Source organism: Erinaceus europaeus, chromosome 2 (genome assembly GCF_950295315.1).
Source record: "Erinaceus europaeus chromosome 2, mEriEur2.1, whole genome shotgun sequence".
Taxonomy (NCBI): Eukaryota; Metazoa; Chordata; class Mammalia; order Eulipotyphla; family Erinaceidae; genus Erinaceus; species Erinaceus europaeus.
This window is the reverse complement of record NC_080163.1, coordinates 106,643,717-106,658,887: the sequence shown is the minus strand read 5'-3', so window position 1 is coordinate 106,658,887 and position 15,171 is coordinate 106,643,717. Positions and strand designations below refer to the sequence as shown.

The window sequence follows — 15,171 nt, the reverse complement described above, 5'->3', positions numbered from 1 at the left end:
CAAATGTTCAGAAAGAGGTAGATTATACCTACAACTGACTTTCCTAGGTGATGATGTACATAGTATAGTTGTGGGAATTTTTAGTGGCTAAGTGTTAATATATTTGATGAATAAAGTGACTTTCAATAAATGTGAAAAGGAAAAATTCCTAAGGCATTGAGAATGAGGATGTCATCATACAGGAGGCTATCACTCAGAACTGGCCCCGAGTCTGCCAGAATTTTCCTGGTCTTTTATAAATATTTACTTATTTCATGAAATAGATGGTGAGATAAGAAGCCAGAAGCTAGAGTACAGCTCAGCTCCAGCATGTGCAATGCCCTAGATAAAAACTAGGGTCTAATATATACATGTTTTGTGCGCTGACTGCTGAGCCTCCTCCCAGGCCACATTGTCTGGTCTTTGCAAGCACTGGGTCATGTAGTCCAGAAGTCCAGCAACATTAAGACTGACTAGGTCTGCTTCCACCTATTCCAGGCACCAATTCCAGGAGGTAAGACTTACTTCTTTGTCATATGCAAGGCCATACATCTCACCAAGTTTTTTTCCCCAAAGTTAGGACTGGTTTAAAGAGTTCCCCTCAAATACGCTTTTTTAAAAAAATTTCTTTATTGGGGGACTGATGTTTTACAGTCAACAGTAAATATAATAGCTTGTACATGCATAATGCTTCTCAGTTTTCCACATAACAATACAACCCCCCACTAGGTCCTCTGTCATCCTTTTCCAGGACCTGGACTCTACCCCCCCACCACCACCACCACAAAGTCTTTTACATTGGTGCAATACACCAACTCCAATATACTCTTTTTTAAAGCAGAAATTCTTTATTTTTTAATTAATTTATTTATTAATAAGAAAGACAGGAGGGGAGAGAAAGAACCAGGTATCACTCTGGTATATGTGCTGCTAGGGATTGAACTTGGGACCTCATGCTTGAGAGTCCAATGCTTTCTCCGCTGCATAACATCCCAGACCACAGAAATTCCTTCTAACTTAATCTTTCAAAAGTCAGCTCCAGATTTTTTCTTTCTGTTTTTACTTATCTTTTTTAGTAGTCAAATCACAGAATGCAGAGAAACTGCATTGAGTTATAACATTTTCCAAGTGAAATAGTAGGACACTGAAAATGATAAAAACCTTATTAAATAAAACAAATAGAAAGTGAACTTCTTACACAGACCTTCTTAATTGCTGATCTCAGAAATTATTTTGCCCAAACTCCTAGAGAAAATTTTCAGTCGTACTTTTGCAATTATTCTCAAATGCTCTGGAAGTATCCTTTTGCTAAATTGAGTCCATCCCAGTGGGTAGTGTAATTCATTAACTTGATTCAGTTGTGGATAGGGGAGCTAATTTCATTTTACATAAAATTAATCTGGCCTGCAACATTTGGGCAAACCATCCCCACCAATGTTGCTATCTTATTGGATGATACAATCCAATATATAATTATGGCAAATCACAAGGTATGCAAGGTACCCAATAGGCAGGTCACAAATTACATTCATACTATGACCTAGAAAACAACTAACATGTCTTCACAAAAAGAAATACATCTGAATTTTTTTTTTTTTTTTTTTTTTGCCTCCAGAGTTATTTGCCTGCACTATGAAACCACTGCTCCTGGAGGCCATTTTTTTCCATTTTTATTGCCCTTGTTGTCGTTATTGTTATTGTTGCCACTGATGTTGTTGCTATTGGATAGGACAGAGAGAAACCAAGAGAGGAGGGGATACAGACGGGGAGAGAAAGACACCTGCAGACCTGCTTCACCACTTGTAAAGCAATCTCCCTGCAGGTGGGGAGCCAGGGGCTCGAACCAGGATCCTTAGGCCGGTCTTTGCGCTTTGCATCATGGGTGCTTAACCCGCTGCGCTAACACCCAGCCCCTTGAAATAATTTTCAAGCATTTCTGCATTGTAGCTGGGGAAAATAGCTGAACTGGTAGTGTTCAGGACTTGTCTGAAGTGATGGGCTCCACATGTACCAGAATGATATGGGCTCGGTGCCTGCACAACAAATCCACCATGGTAGTCCACTGTACTGCCTCGCCCCCAGCTTCTCTCTCCATCTCTCTCCATCTCTCTCCCTCTCTCTCTCTCTCTCCTAATGCTCTAAGATATTCAGACTGAAGAAAAAGAAAAAAAAAAAACGGAGATTTTAAGTGAATGTTACAGGTGTAATATAGCTCAGTGGTTGAGCTAATGCTCCTCCAATATAAGGCTCCAGGTTCAATCCCTATCCACACCTCTACCCTCAGGCATCCAAAATCAGGTCACTCTCTGCAGTGTCACCTAATCAACAGCTACTCTGTGTTTAAATCCTTTATAGTCACTTTGGGATCTTACATCTTTTAAAACACAAGTTCTTGACAGGGTTGCTTTTTAACCTGTCTTGTCAGCATTAAATATTCAATCACCAGTGCCTGTTTGAAATACGCTTTCAAATCTGGATGCAAATTTCCCAGCAGCATCTTATCTGTGCTACAGCCTCATCTGAGGACTTAACACTAATTATGCCAACTTGAATGATGAAACCAGTCTTTACAAACAGTATTTCTTCTCGAATATCTACACAATTTACATTTTCTTCCAACGTGACAGCTAACTTCAACGTGATGACCCGAACAAGAACCAAGCAAATTAAGACGTTTTTTTTGCCACCAAGGGCATCATTAAAACTTTATACCTATACAATTTTATCATTCCTAGTGGACTTTTATTATTTTTTTAAGAGAGAAAGCGAGTGGTAGAGAAAAGACACCACAGCAGTGCTACGCTTCTCATGAAGCTTTGCCTTTACGTAGTGCTCCCGTGTGGTAGCCAGGAACTCAAATGCAGGAACACATTGCAGTGTTCGCTCTACCAGGTAGGTAGCTATCTTCCAGTCCCAATTAGGATTTTCAGTTCAAAGTGGAAACAAACACTCCATTTAAAAAAGAAAAAGACACGGGGGGAGGGTCCCTGGTTCGTGTGGCATACCCTGTTAAGCACAGGTAAGACCATGCACAAGGGGTGGGGTTGAGTCCCAGCTCCCTATCTGCAGAAGGGACACTTTCTGGGCAGTGAAGCAGGTCTGCAGGGGTTTATCTTTCTTTCTCCCTCTCTGCTTCCCCCTCCCGTCTCAATTTCTCTCTGTCCTGTCAAATAAAATAGAAAGGGGGGGGGGGAGGACAAAGGAAAAAAAGGCTTTTACTTAAGAGTATCATTGTCTTATAGGGATGCATTGGATCGACCTTCTCGTGGTGCATCCCGTGAGTACCCATTCATTGGGGAAACTGACGATCCTTCCTAGCTGACTGAATCCACATGGATCCCAGTCACTTTCAAAGCCAGCAACAAGCAGCTCCTGACAGCTTTCAACCTGACGCTGTTGACTGGCTACGGAAGAAGGGCAAACGCTAGAAGAAGAAGATTGTCTTATACTACTATGCAAGTTTCCAGGTGAACATCATTGACAACCAGCCTGTGTCCCCTCAGTCCTGATTAATACCTCCTTAGTTTCAACTCTTGTTTCCCTTCCCCTTCTGGGAAGCACCACCTGGTTTTAGAGTACAAAAATTTATTATTGTCTCATTTAGTTAATCTGTATTTTCATTTACTTTATATACCAAATATGAGGAAGATGATCAGGTAAACTCTGCATTTTAACCATAAGTAGTTCTCTGTTCCTAGTACTTTTTTTTTTTTTGTAATGCAACAGAAGGGAATGAACCCAAGGTCTCCTACATGCTGGATATCACCGTTAAGCAGCCTCACTGGCCCTATTTCTTCATTCTTTCTCTTTTAGGTGAGGGAGACACAGAAAGCACACAGCAGGTAAAATGGCAATTTTAAAAAGCAAGAACAAATAAAACTACATAAATCTATGCTCTCAAGATAACTGGAGGAGTGTCTTCAAATTACCCATAACAGAAAACAAACACTAAATCCCAGGGAGCTGCTGTCAGTTTTGCTGTAACACTTATTTTGAAAATACAATAACTGTGTTCAGATATAATTGATATGTTAGGGAACAATTAGGACACAATAGGAATTTTGAGTTTGCTCGGGAGCGCTTCAGTTTACCAGAAGCAAGGTGGATGCAAAAAGCTGCACCCAGCTGCCCCAAGCCAGTGAGATGATGAAACACATACACACACATCCTGTGGAAATCAACCCCACTGCCTCAGGTCACCACTGACCTTATGAGCCCTAACCACTCACATCTGAAATCACAACTTCCTGTTCAATATATTAGCTCACAAGTGACAATCCCTATGAACACTCCCACAAGCAACCTTCAGGTTGTTTTCTTCCTTAACTTAGTTTTTTGCCACCCAAAACCTGAAGGTTTTTTTGGTGGAGCCTTTACTGGAGCTTTGTGCCTGTGTGTTACCGCCATTCTCAGAGGGCACTTTCAAAAAAATTTTTTTATTTTTATATTTATCTATTCCCTTTTGTTGCCCTTGTTGTTTTATTGTAGTGGTTATTGATGTCATTATTGTTGGATAGACAGAAAATGGGGAGAGGAGAGGAAGACAGAGGGGGAGAGAAAGATAGACACCTGCAGACCTGCTTCACCGTCTGTGAAGCGACTCCCCTGCAGGTGGGGGGCGGGGGCTCCAACCCGGATCCTTACGCCCATCCCTGTGCTTTGCACCACCTGCGCTTAACCCGCTATGCTACCGCCCAACTCCCTGAGGACACTCTTCCTTTCCTTCCTCCCTTCTTTTCTTCTGGATAGAGGGTAAGTGGAGAGAAAAAAAAAACACCACTGATGAAGCCTCCCCTCTGCACGGTATAGCCGTGTGGTAGCAGGTTCTTTGTGTATAATACATTGTGCACTCTGCCAAGTGAGCTTCCTCCTAGGGTCCCTCAGGTTTTTTTCGTGATGAAGTGTCATTTGTTTGGAGCCTTTCTCTCTCTCTCTCTCTTTATTATTTTTAAATATATTTATTTTCCCTTTTGCTGCCCTTGTTATTTTTTTATTGTTGTTGTTGTTGATGTCATCATTGTTGGATAGGATAGAGAAAAATGGAGAAAGGAGGGGAAGACAGAGGGGGAGAGAAAGACACCTGAAGACTTGTTTCACCACCTGTGAAGCCACTTCTCTGCAGGCGGGGAGCCGGGGGCTCGAAACGGGATCCTTACGCTGTTCCTTACGCTTTGTGCCACGTGCACTTAACCCACTCCGATACCGCCTGACCCCCCCACCCCCTTTATTTTTAACACAGGTATTTTTATTGGTTTTCTGACCTGTCTGTTTTTAAGTAAACTACTGACTTAAGTGTGTGTGTGGGGGGGGGAGAAGGAGGACATTCTACCTTTACCAGTTAAATTGTATATCCTCCATCAAATTTATGAGAAATATTATGTGTTAGGTCCTAACTCCCTGGGTATCTCAGAGTGTGAATGTATCTGAAAGTAGCCTTTGAAGAGGTGTTTAAGAATCTTGGTAGATCAATCTGCAGGTAGAGTTCACACCATACCATGTGTGAGGCCCTGGGTTTGATGCCTAGCACTAAGGGCAACACCAAGGGAACTCCATGGATGGTGGAAGCACACTGTGGTGTCTCTCTTCTAAGTGTCTCTCTTCTAAGGGAGTGTGTGTCTATTTCTTCTAAGTATATAGATTTTCATAAAATATTGGGTTGGGGATGCTGCTCCAGGGTATTACACATGTGTAAAGCCCTCAGTGGTTCACTCTTTCCTGCCACATTAAGGGGAAAATAAACTTTTCAAAACAATCGAGAAGCACATAAATCCCCCACACCCCACACTCTCACAGAAACCACTCATAAAGCAATCACATTAGAAGAAATTATCACAACCCTGGCAGACAGACAGATAGACAGACACCTCCTTAAAATGTCATAGCTGGGGGTGTCTATATACAAAGGGATGTCTATATACAAAGTCTTTATACAAAGGAGACAAACAGACATCATGAACACCTGAACAATATGATGTATTGAAAAGATACAGAATCACTTGTAGAATATTTTTAGCAAAAGAAAAAAAAAAGGCACTACATGAATAAGTCCATTGAACTAGCACAAGTGATATTTATTGCAACAAAGAAATGCCATGTCCTCTCCGTAACAAATAAATGAAACAATACAAAATAAAGTAATTAAAGTGAACCTCAACTGTATGGTGAGCAGGAGGGGAAATGCCCTCTAAAGGGGATTAGAGAGTTAATTCAGCATAATCTGAATATAGTACACAGTGCTTGAACCTGTGTCATGGCTATGGATAGGACTGTATTACAAGAATGTCCTTGTTTTTAGGATTTGCAAACAAAAATATCTTAAGGTAAAAGGAATCACCTCTCCAACTTACTCTTAAATATCTTGAAACAAAAACTAATGTGTACAAGAGAAAGTGTGAAGGAGGAAAAGGGAGGAAAGGGAAATAGTGATAGAGTAAATGTGTAAAATGTTTTAACATCTGAGGAATCTGGGTGAAGGGTAAATGGAGATTCTTTGTACTCTTTCTTGCAACTATTCTGTTAAGTATGTAGCGATATCACAACAAGACAAAATGAGATGTAGCTTGCCTCTCAATGTGCCTGTTCTTTATAAATTTTTACTGCATTCACTGAACACAAGGCCACTGTCCAGTAGAGGGGAATATAATTAGAACAAAGAACAGAACAACACTGAAAATTCATAAGAAATATTATCACATCACCTTAAAATATGAACTCAGAAATTAAAAACAGATAAGTGAACTTGCATTGTAGGTAGGTCCTATTGTGCAGGCTGGAGAGGGATTTATTCAAGGTCTAGGCCCATCATGTCAGTTTGGGAATCTCAGGACTCCCCCAATTAGGGCTCCTGACTTAACCCTCACAAGGAAGCATAGGGAAAAATCATTCCAGTGTCACCTTGGATATTCTTGGGGCAATGACTATGAGTTAATTCCACATCAACAGCAGGTTTTCAAATCCAGGGGACAGCCAAGAGAGTTTACATTCCACAGCCTTTTTTAAAGTGTGCCTTATCACTTTCAAGTACTTTGTCGTTCAACCAACTGCTGACAGAAGTAATAACAGAGCTGCTCTCACGCAAACTCATCTAATAACAATACTCAACTGAAGGGACCTAACACACCAAAACCATCAGTGTGATCCAAACTGGTCTTCCCCCTGCCAATCAATCATCCTTTCAATCTCTTTAGCAACATTCTTCCAAAGTTTTCATTCTGAACTACACCCCATGTGTCATCACGCTTTGGTTAAAACCTTTCAAGAGCAACTGAGGAAAATTAGAATTCCTATATCTTACTTTCCAAAATCTTAGACCATGTGATCTTTAGTTTCTTTTCTGAACTTGCTTTCCAACCTTCTTGCAAGTCCAACTGTCTAGCATGGTTATGCTGACACCTGACACTTCTCTGCTGGAAAGTCCACCTGGGTATCCATCCACCAACTCCGTGAAGCCCATCCTCACAATCTCCCCATCTCTCTTTCCCAGGAAGATACAGCACTTAGTACCTGGTGCACATAAAGTATATTGAAGCCCTATAGAATCCTACTTTATTCTTTAATGTCTGCCTGTTAACATCCTTGTTTGTTCTTCCAGTCTTCATATTCTTTTACCTAGAAGATGGTGAGGAGCTGGGGTCAAGGCTTTGAATCACTGCTTGCTAGTCTAGTCTGTTTCTCCAGCTGGTGACCTCACTAAGCTTCGTAAATAATAACCACAACAGAGTGCTATTCTGAAGACAAAAATATGTAATGCACACATGAGCAGACATATAGGAAATACAAATCCAGTCTTTTTCTTTCTTATAAGACAAATAAGAACAGATGCCTCTATACATCAGTAAGTTCAAGCTGTCCTGACACTTTCCCTGACATAAGCAATGCTTCTCCACCCCATTTTCATTTGGGAAACTTGGAGGAAAACAAGTGGATTAATGCATCCTATCCCAATTCTAAACGTCAATTTACAAGAAAGGTTTATATAAAGACAGCTTAAATCTAATCTTTAAAATTTGTTATTTTGTTTCTTAATTTTTTAAATAAAGTTATGAGCTGGGATATCTCAGTGGTAGAACATAAGACATGCACACACGAAGCCCCAGGTTCAGTTCCCAGCAACTTTTATGTTCCAATATCTCTTTGGGATGAAATCGTTCTTTAAAATTAGCTTGTTATGGGGAGCAGGGCAGTGGTACACCTGACTGAGTGCACATATTACAATTTGCAAGGACCTAGGTTCAAGTGGCAGTCCCACCCTGCAGGAGGAAAGCTTCGAGTGGTGAAACAGTGCTGCAGGTATTAAATGAAAATGGATTTCCCTGGTCTCAGAGATGGCTTTGAACTCTTAAGATGGAAATCTTCATTAAACCCACAAAAAGCAAGCAATAGGACCAGATGGAATCTGCTAGTTTCATAGACAAAAACTAGATTTTTACAAACAGGAATTGATCCCAAAGGATGAAGAGCTCAAATGAATTCCTCTTAGAAAAAGGAAAGAAGGGAGTTGGGCTGTAGCGCAGCGGGTTAAGCGCAGGTGGCACAAAGCACAAGGACCGGCATAAGGATCCTGGTTCGAACCCCAGCTCCCCACCTGCAGGGGAGTTGCTTCACCAGTGGTGAAGCAGGTCTGCAGGTGTCTGTCTTTCTCTCCTCCTCTCTGTCTTCCCCTCCTCTCTCCATTTCTCTCTGTCCTATCCAACAACGACAACAACAATAATAACTACAACAATAAAATAACAAGGGCAACAAAAGGGAATGAATAAATAAATAAAATAAATATTAAAAAAAAAAGAAGAAGAAGAAAAAGGAAAGAAAACGATTCATTGGATCCAACTACATTAACAGCAACAGCTTGCAAACCAGGGCTCTTCTTCCTGTCCCAACTCAAGAACCAAGATACATGTATTTCAAGTGACCCTTTCCAGCTAGGGCTAGTTGCTTGGCCTACCAGATGCCAGGGAAGCCCATAGGTACTCTGTGTCCCACCATCCAAAAGTCTCCCATAAACACTGCAACCCAGGGGCAGATGAAGGGGAATCCCTCTTTCTACAAACATTCAAGCTAACAGGGACTATATTTACATATCTTTTTTTAAATTTATTTATTTATTCCCTTTTGTTGCCCTTGTTGTTTTATTGTTGTAGTTATTGGTGTTATTGATGTTGGATAGGACAGAGAGAAATGGAGAGAGGAGGGGAAGACAGAGAGGGGGAGAGAAAGACAGACACCTGCAGACCTGCTTCACCGCCTGTGAAGCGACTCCCCTGCAGGTGGGGAGCCAGGGGCTTGAACCGGGATCCGTATGCTGGTCTTTGCGCTTTGTGCCACCTGCGCTTAACCCGCTGCGCTACCGCCCGACTCCCTATATTTACATATCTTAATGAATAAGGAATCCAGAGAGTTTGTCCTTCCTGCAACCTCTAATTAATTCACAAAGCCAGACACAGATGCAGAAAGATCTCACAGTGCCCATCACTACTGTCTCAAACACAGTAGTTTCTCTACCACCAAACTATCCATTCATATGGTACAGACATCTCCTTATGTATATACCCTTCCTGAATTGAATCAAATCCTTAGACCAACAATCAGTGCATAGAAAATAGGAAATAGAGGGAATCAGGCACAGGTGGCAAAAAGCACAAGGACCGATGGAAGGATCCCATTTCCAACCCCCTAACTCCCCACCTACAGGGGAGTCGCTTCACAAGCAGTGAAGCAGTTCTGCAGGTGTCTATTTTTCTCTCCCCCTGTCTTCCCCTCCTCTCTCCATTTCTCTCTGTCCTATCTAACAACAACGACAACAATAATAACTACAACAACAGTAAATTTTTTAAAAAGGGCAACAAAAGGGGAAATAAAATTTTTTAAAAAAATTTTAAAAAGAAAATAGGAAATAACACAATGAGGATGCTATCGGCGAAAATTCAAAGAGGATTAAAGAGAGAAAATTAAAATACATGTACAGGCCACTTTTTTTTTTTCTCTAAATAGAACAACACCTGGTGTTTACTACTTCATCAGGATAATTGGTTTTTGAAGAGACGACAGAAGGTTTCTTGGGTAGCTGACAAAGTTTTAGTGTCCTGGGTGGTAGTAGATGGTTCTCTTTATAACGATTCATTAAGCTCTATTTGTTTAATGTGCTTTCTATGTGTTTGGCTCTGTTTGTTTCACAATAGAAGAGAGTTAAAAGCAAGAAAAAAAATGAGAGAGAGATAGTAGTGAGTTTACCCATCAGAATGCATATCTAGCCATGCACAGTCCTGGGTTCAAGTCCTGATGTGATGGATAGCTCACAGGGGGGAGGCTTGTGGGTAATGCAGCAGTGCTGTGATGTTCAACCTCTCATCTTGCTCCCTAAAATATAGAATGAAAATACAGAAGAAGCCCCCCACACACACTTAAACTAGGGGATCTTGAATGAATTAGGGGGGGAAAAAAGTCTAAAAATCTACTCCTCTTAGAGAACTATCTTAGAGATAGGCTGCTCATCAGTGATAATCATGTTTGTATTGGGCCTGGGGTTCATTCCCTAACAACACATTAAATGATGATGATGATGATGATGATGATGAAGAAGAGGAAGAGGAGGAGAAGAAGCAGCAGTAGGGAAGACAGCACAATGGCCATGAAAAAAGAACTTCATGCCTGAGGCTCACTCTCCAGCACCACCATAAACCAGAGCTGAGCAGTGTTCTGGAAAAGACAAAACAAAACAAACAACCACCAAAAGAACCCACAATAAAATCATACTGAGCTAAAGGTATTTTCAGATTAGCCATTAAACCAATTAAGTGCAAGCTGAGGTACTTTGAGTGTCAGTAATCTCCTTCCCCCAATTAAAATTTAATTTCAGACTTGCTACTCCTAAGAAGAAAAGAAAGGAGGAGGAGAAGAAGAACTAAAGAGATCAGTACGAGAAAAGGTTAGAACTCAAGAAGTTTCTGACACTTCCATTATTACTTAGTACCTATTATTTAGAATGATGCTGGAGGAACACTCTATAATCTTTACAACATTGGAAGCCACAGAAGGCCTTCTGAAAGAATGAAATCTTTCATTATAAAGTGAAGATAAAGTCGGAGTTTTGGTGGGTTTATTCTTTTTCTATTTTTTAAGAGCTTTTCATTCGTTTTTAACATTTTTTCCTTTCCTTTATTTGATAGGAGAATTTGAGAGGGAATGGGGGGGAGAGAGAGAGAGAGAAGAAAGAGACCTGCAACAGTACTTCACCAGGTGGGGACCAAGGACTTGAACCCAGGTCCCAGCATATGGTAACATGCATTCAACCAGGTGCACTATTATTCAGTCCTTTGGTGGGTTTATTCTTAATTGCTCGTCTATACTAAGTGCTTTTTATGTATGTATGTAAGTATGTATGTGTTTATTCTAATTCATTCAAGACACTCTGGTTTGAGAAAGGACTTATTCTAGAGATTCCAAGCAGAAGGGTGGCGCACCTGGCTAAGCACACACATTACAGTGTGCAAGGACCCAGCTTCAACCTCCTGACCCCCACCCTCGCAGAAGGACAGCTTCACAAGTGGTGAAGCAGGGATGTAGGTGTCTGTCTCTCTCGCTCTCTATCTTCCCCTCCCTTCTCAATTTCTCTCTGTCTCTATCCAATAATAAATAAAAATATAATTAAAAATTAAAGAGAGAGAGAGATTCTAGGAGTGAATAAGGAAGGAGTTCAAACTTGGGGAGAAGAGAGGCAAAGCAATATGGATCAAGACTTCATGAATTATGATCCAGAGTCAGGATGGATATACAAGGAACAAAGATATAACATCTCTCTAAATCCTGAGCCTACCTGCATGGTGTATGTAGTGCCACCTTTGGAAGGAAGAAAGCACATTTGATCAGGCAACAGGAACATAAGCACAAACACTGGCAAATATGAATTACACTAGCTTAACAAGGAAACCAGAAATGTGGCAAATATGAATTACACTAGCTTAACAAGGAAACCAGAAATGTGCCTCCATGTTTAGTATCTAATATTAAAATGGGGACAAGGACATAAAAGTAGCTTAAAAATCTTAAATTTCTTCACTTAATTAAAATCTAAGATCTGATATTATTTAAGTAAAGGCTTTTTTTTTTTCCTTTATAAGAATTTATTCATTTACTGAGAGAGTGAGAAAAAGAGAGCCCACAATACCACTCTGGCCATATGAAGTGCTGGGAACCGAATCTGAGGCCTCAGGTTTACAAAGCATGCACTTAACCTGTTGAACCACCTCCCCTGCTGTGAGGCAGGCTTTATAGCCTAAATTTATTAAATGCTAGTATTCATTAGCAGCAATATAAGGACTAAGGACCGGGGGAGTAGATTGATAGAGCGGTAGGTTAAGCGCATGTGGCGCAAAGCGCAAGGACCAGCATAAAGATCCCGGTTCAAGCCTCCAGCTCCCCACCTGCAGGGGAGTCGCTTCACAGGCAGTGAAGCAGGTCTGCAGGGTCTATCTTCCTCTCCCCCTCTCTGCCTTCCCCTCCTCTCTGCATTTCTCTCTTGTTTCTGTCCTATCCAATAATGACGACACCAATAACCATAACAATAAAACAACAAGGGCAATAAGGACTAAGGACCAAGTTAGGCCTCAGTTTTCCTTAAACAGTTTCTCCCGTAGTACTTCATAGCCCCAAAAGCCATTATGTTGCCAAGACAGGTATTTGTTGCTGAGGACTTATTCTGATGCAGTCTCCGCCCCCAGGTTTTTCTATGCTCCGCTAAATCCTAGAGTGCCCCCTTTCAACCAATCCTGGCTCCGCCCCCAGGTTTTTCTATGCTCCGCTAAATCCTAGAGTGCCCCCTTTCAACCAATCCTGGCTCCGCCCCCAGGTTTTTCTATGCCCCGCTAAATCCTAGAGTGCCCCCTTTCAACCAATCCTGGCCCTACACGTCACCCCTGGTTGTCGCCCAATAAAAAGCCCCCTCACCCCTCCCCTCTCTCTCTCTGGGCTCTCGGCTCTCCCTCTCTGAGGTCTCGCTCCCTGCTCTCCCCCCCGTGGTCGGCCATTGCTGGCTGGCTCCACGTGGTCTGAACCAAACCTCCCCCCCCATCCTATAATAAAGATCTGTGTACCCCTTTGCTCTGGACGTCCGCTCTCTTCTCCGCGGTGCAGCCCGACACCAGACCACCTCAACAACATCTGGCGCCCATCATGTTCCGTACCCACACCACGCCCGGCCTGAGGTCTCCGAAACCGCCCAGACACAGGTAAGTGGCATCCGCCTGCTTCTGTGGCCCCGCGTTTCCCTCCACCATGGGATTTTTTCCGTTTTATGAGGAGGTGTCCCAGACATTCTATCCTTCTCTCCTGGGACAGGCTTTCGATCTCAGAGACGCTTTAATTTTTGCTACACCATGGGTTCTCATGGCTATATTTACTATTTTCAGGATATGCACAAGGCCTCCTGCCAAAAGGTTAAGTGACCTTGAGGCTGAGATACAGGAGTTAAAGGATATTTGCTTAGGACTTAAACACCCTAAGCAATCTGCAGTCAGCCCCCAAACCACTGCCTCCGGGGACACGTGTTCGGTTTCTCCTGTGGCAGCTTCCGCTTCCACGACCCCTCCCCCCACTGCCCCTGAAGACACGTGTTTTGCCGCTCCTTTGACCCCTCCCCCAGCTGTCCCCACAGACACGTGTTCGGCTCCTTCTGCAGACAAGTGTTCGGTCCCTTCTGTGGCAGACACGTGTTCAGTTCCTTCTGCTTCTCTGGCCCCGCCCCCCGCTTCCCGTGAGGCTTCCAGTTCTCTAGCCCCTCCCCCTGCCGTTCCGGTTTCAGCTCCGCCCCTGGCCCCTGCCGCCGCGGTTTCAGCTCCGCCTGAGGCTTCCTAGTCCCTGACCCCGCCCCCTGCTGATACGTCACCATTAAGGGACCTAGTGGCTGAGATACGAGAGCTAAAGGATATTTTTTCAGCACTTAAGGATTTTAAACCATGTGCAGTCCACCCCGGGAGCTCCGTCCCCGTAGATATGCGTTTAGTCTCCCCTGCAGCCACTACAGCAGTTTCTACTGAACTTTCCACTTCTGTAGCTCCCTCTCCCGTGCCATCGGACCAAATCCACACATTCCCGGTAAACTTGGCCCCTTCTAAACAAAACCCTCAGCCGTGGCAGCCATATTCCTCGAAAGAACTTGGAACGCTCAGGCAAGCAGTCAGGGAGGACGGTATGCACTCTCCATGGACCAAGTCCGTTTTGAGAAGCTTTTACCAGCATTTAAATATACCACAAGACTGGAAAGAACTGGCTCGTGCTGCACTCCCAGACCCACTCTATCTTCAGTGGCAGGCATGTTTCCGCGATGAGTGCTCTAGGCAATCGCAGGAAAATAGTAACAAACAGGTAGAATGGAATTTTGATGCTTTGTTTGGAGCAGGAGCTTATGAATCTGGAGCTCAGCAGGCAGAAGCCAGGTTTCCAACTGGTTATTTTGAACAGGTACGCATCTGTGCAACACAAGCATGGGAAAGGGTGACCACACCTGATGTAGATCCATCAGCTCCCATTAACTCTTTTCACCAAGGCTCTGATGAATCATTGGCGAGCTTCATCTCAAGGGTGAAGAGAAGCTTAGAGAGAAAGGTTTATAATCCTGATGTCCGCACACTACTCTTGCGCTCTATTGTCTGGGAAGGCATGACACCACAATTCCGTCAAGTATGCCTTAATCTTAAACACCTACACCCAGATAATTGGATTCTAGCGACACAGGAACTTACATCAGGCAATTATGGGACACCCGCTACGACGCAGGTCTATGCAGTTGCCCCACGTAAGCAAAACGGGGCCTGCTTTCAGTGCGGTCGCCAAGGACATTGGCGTAACCAATGTCCTGATAAGTTGCGACCACGCCTCCAGTCAGGGAAACCATGCCTCCAGCCAGAGCAACCCCGCTTTCTGTCAGGGAGCCAGAGACCACGTACTGTTTGTCCAAAGTGTCGTAAGGGGTTTCATTGGAAGAGAGATTGTTGGTCCCAATTTCATAAAGATGGTTCGCCCCTGAATAGTACAAATTTGGGGCCTGAGATTTTGTGGACTACTCCTGTTTTAGAACAAGGTCACCCTTCTATGACAGTAAAGATAGGCAACATTCCTTTTAAATTTTTGATTGACACGGGGGCAGCAAAGACGATTTTAAGGCAAGAAGAGATTCCCCAAGATTGGGAACTCATCCCTGGA

The 15,171-nt window shown here is 42.9% G+C and overlaps 1 long non-coding RNA gene across 1 annotated transcript in view; it reads left to right on the top strand.

Moving 5' to 3' along the window:
• Window positions 1–15,171, top strand: part of LOC132536618 (uncharacterized) — a 411,585-nt gene that overhangs the window by 263,392 nt on the left and 133,022 nt on the right. The window lies entirely within an intron of this gene.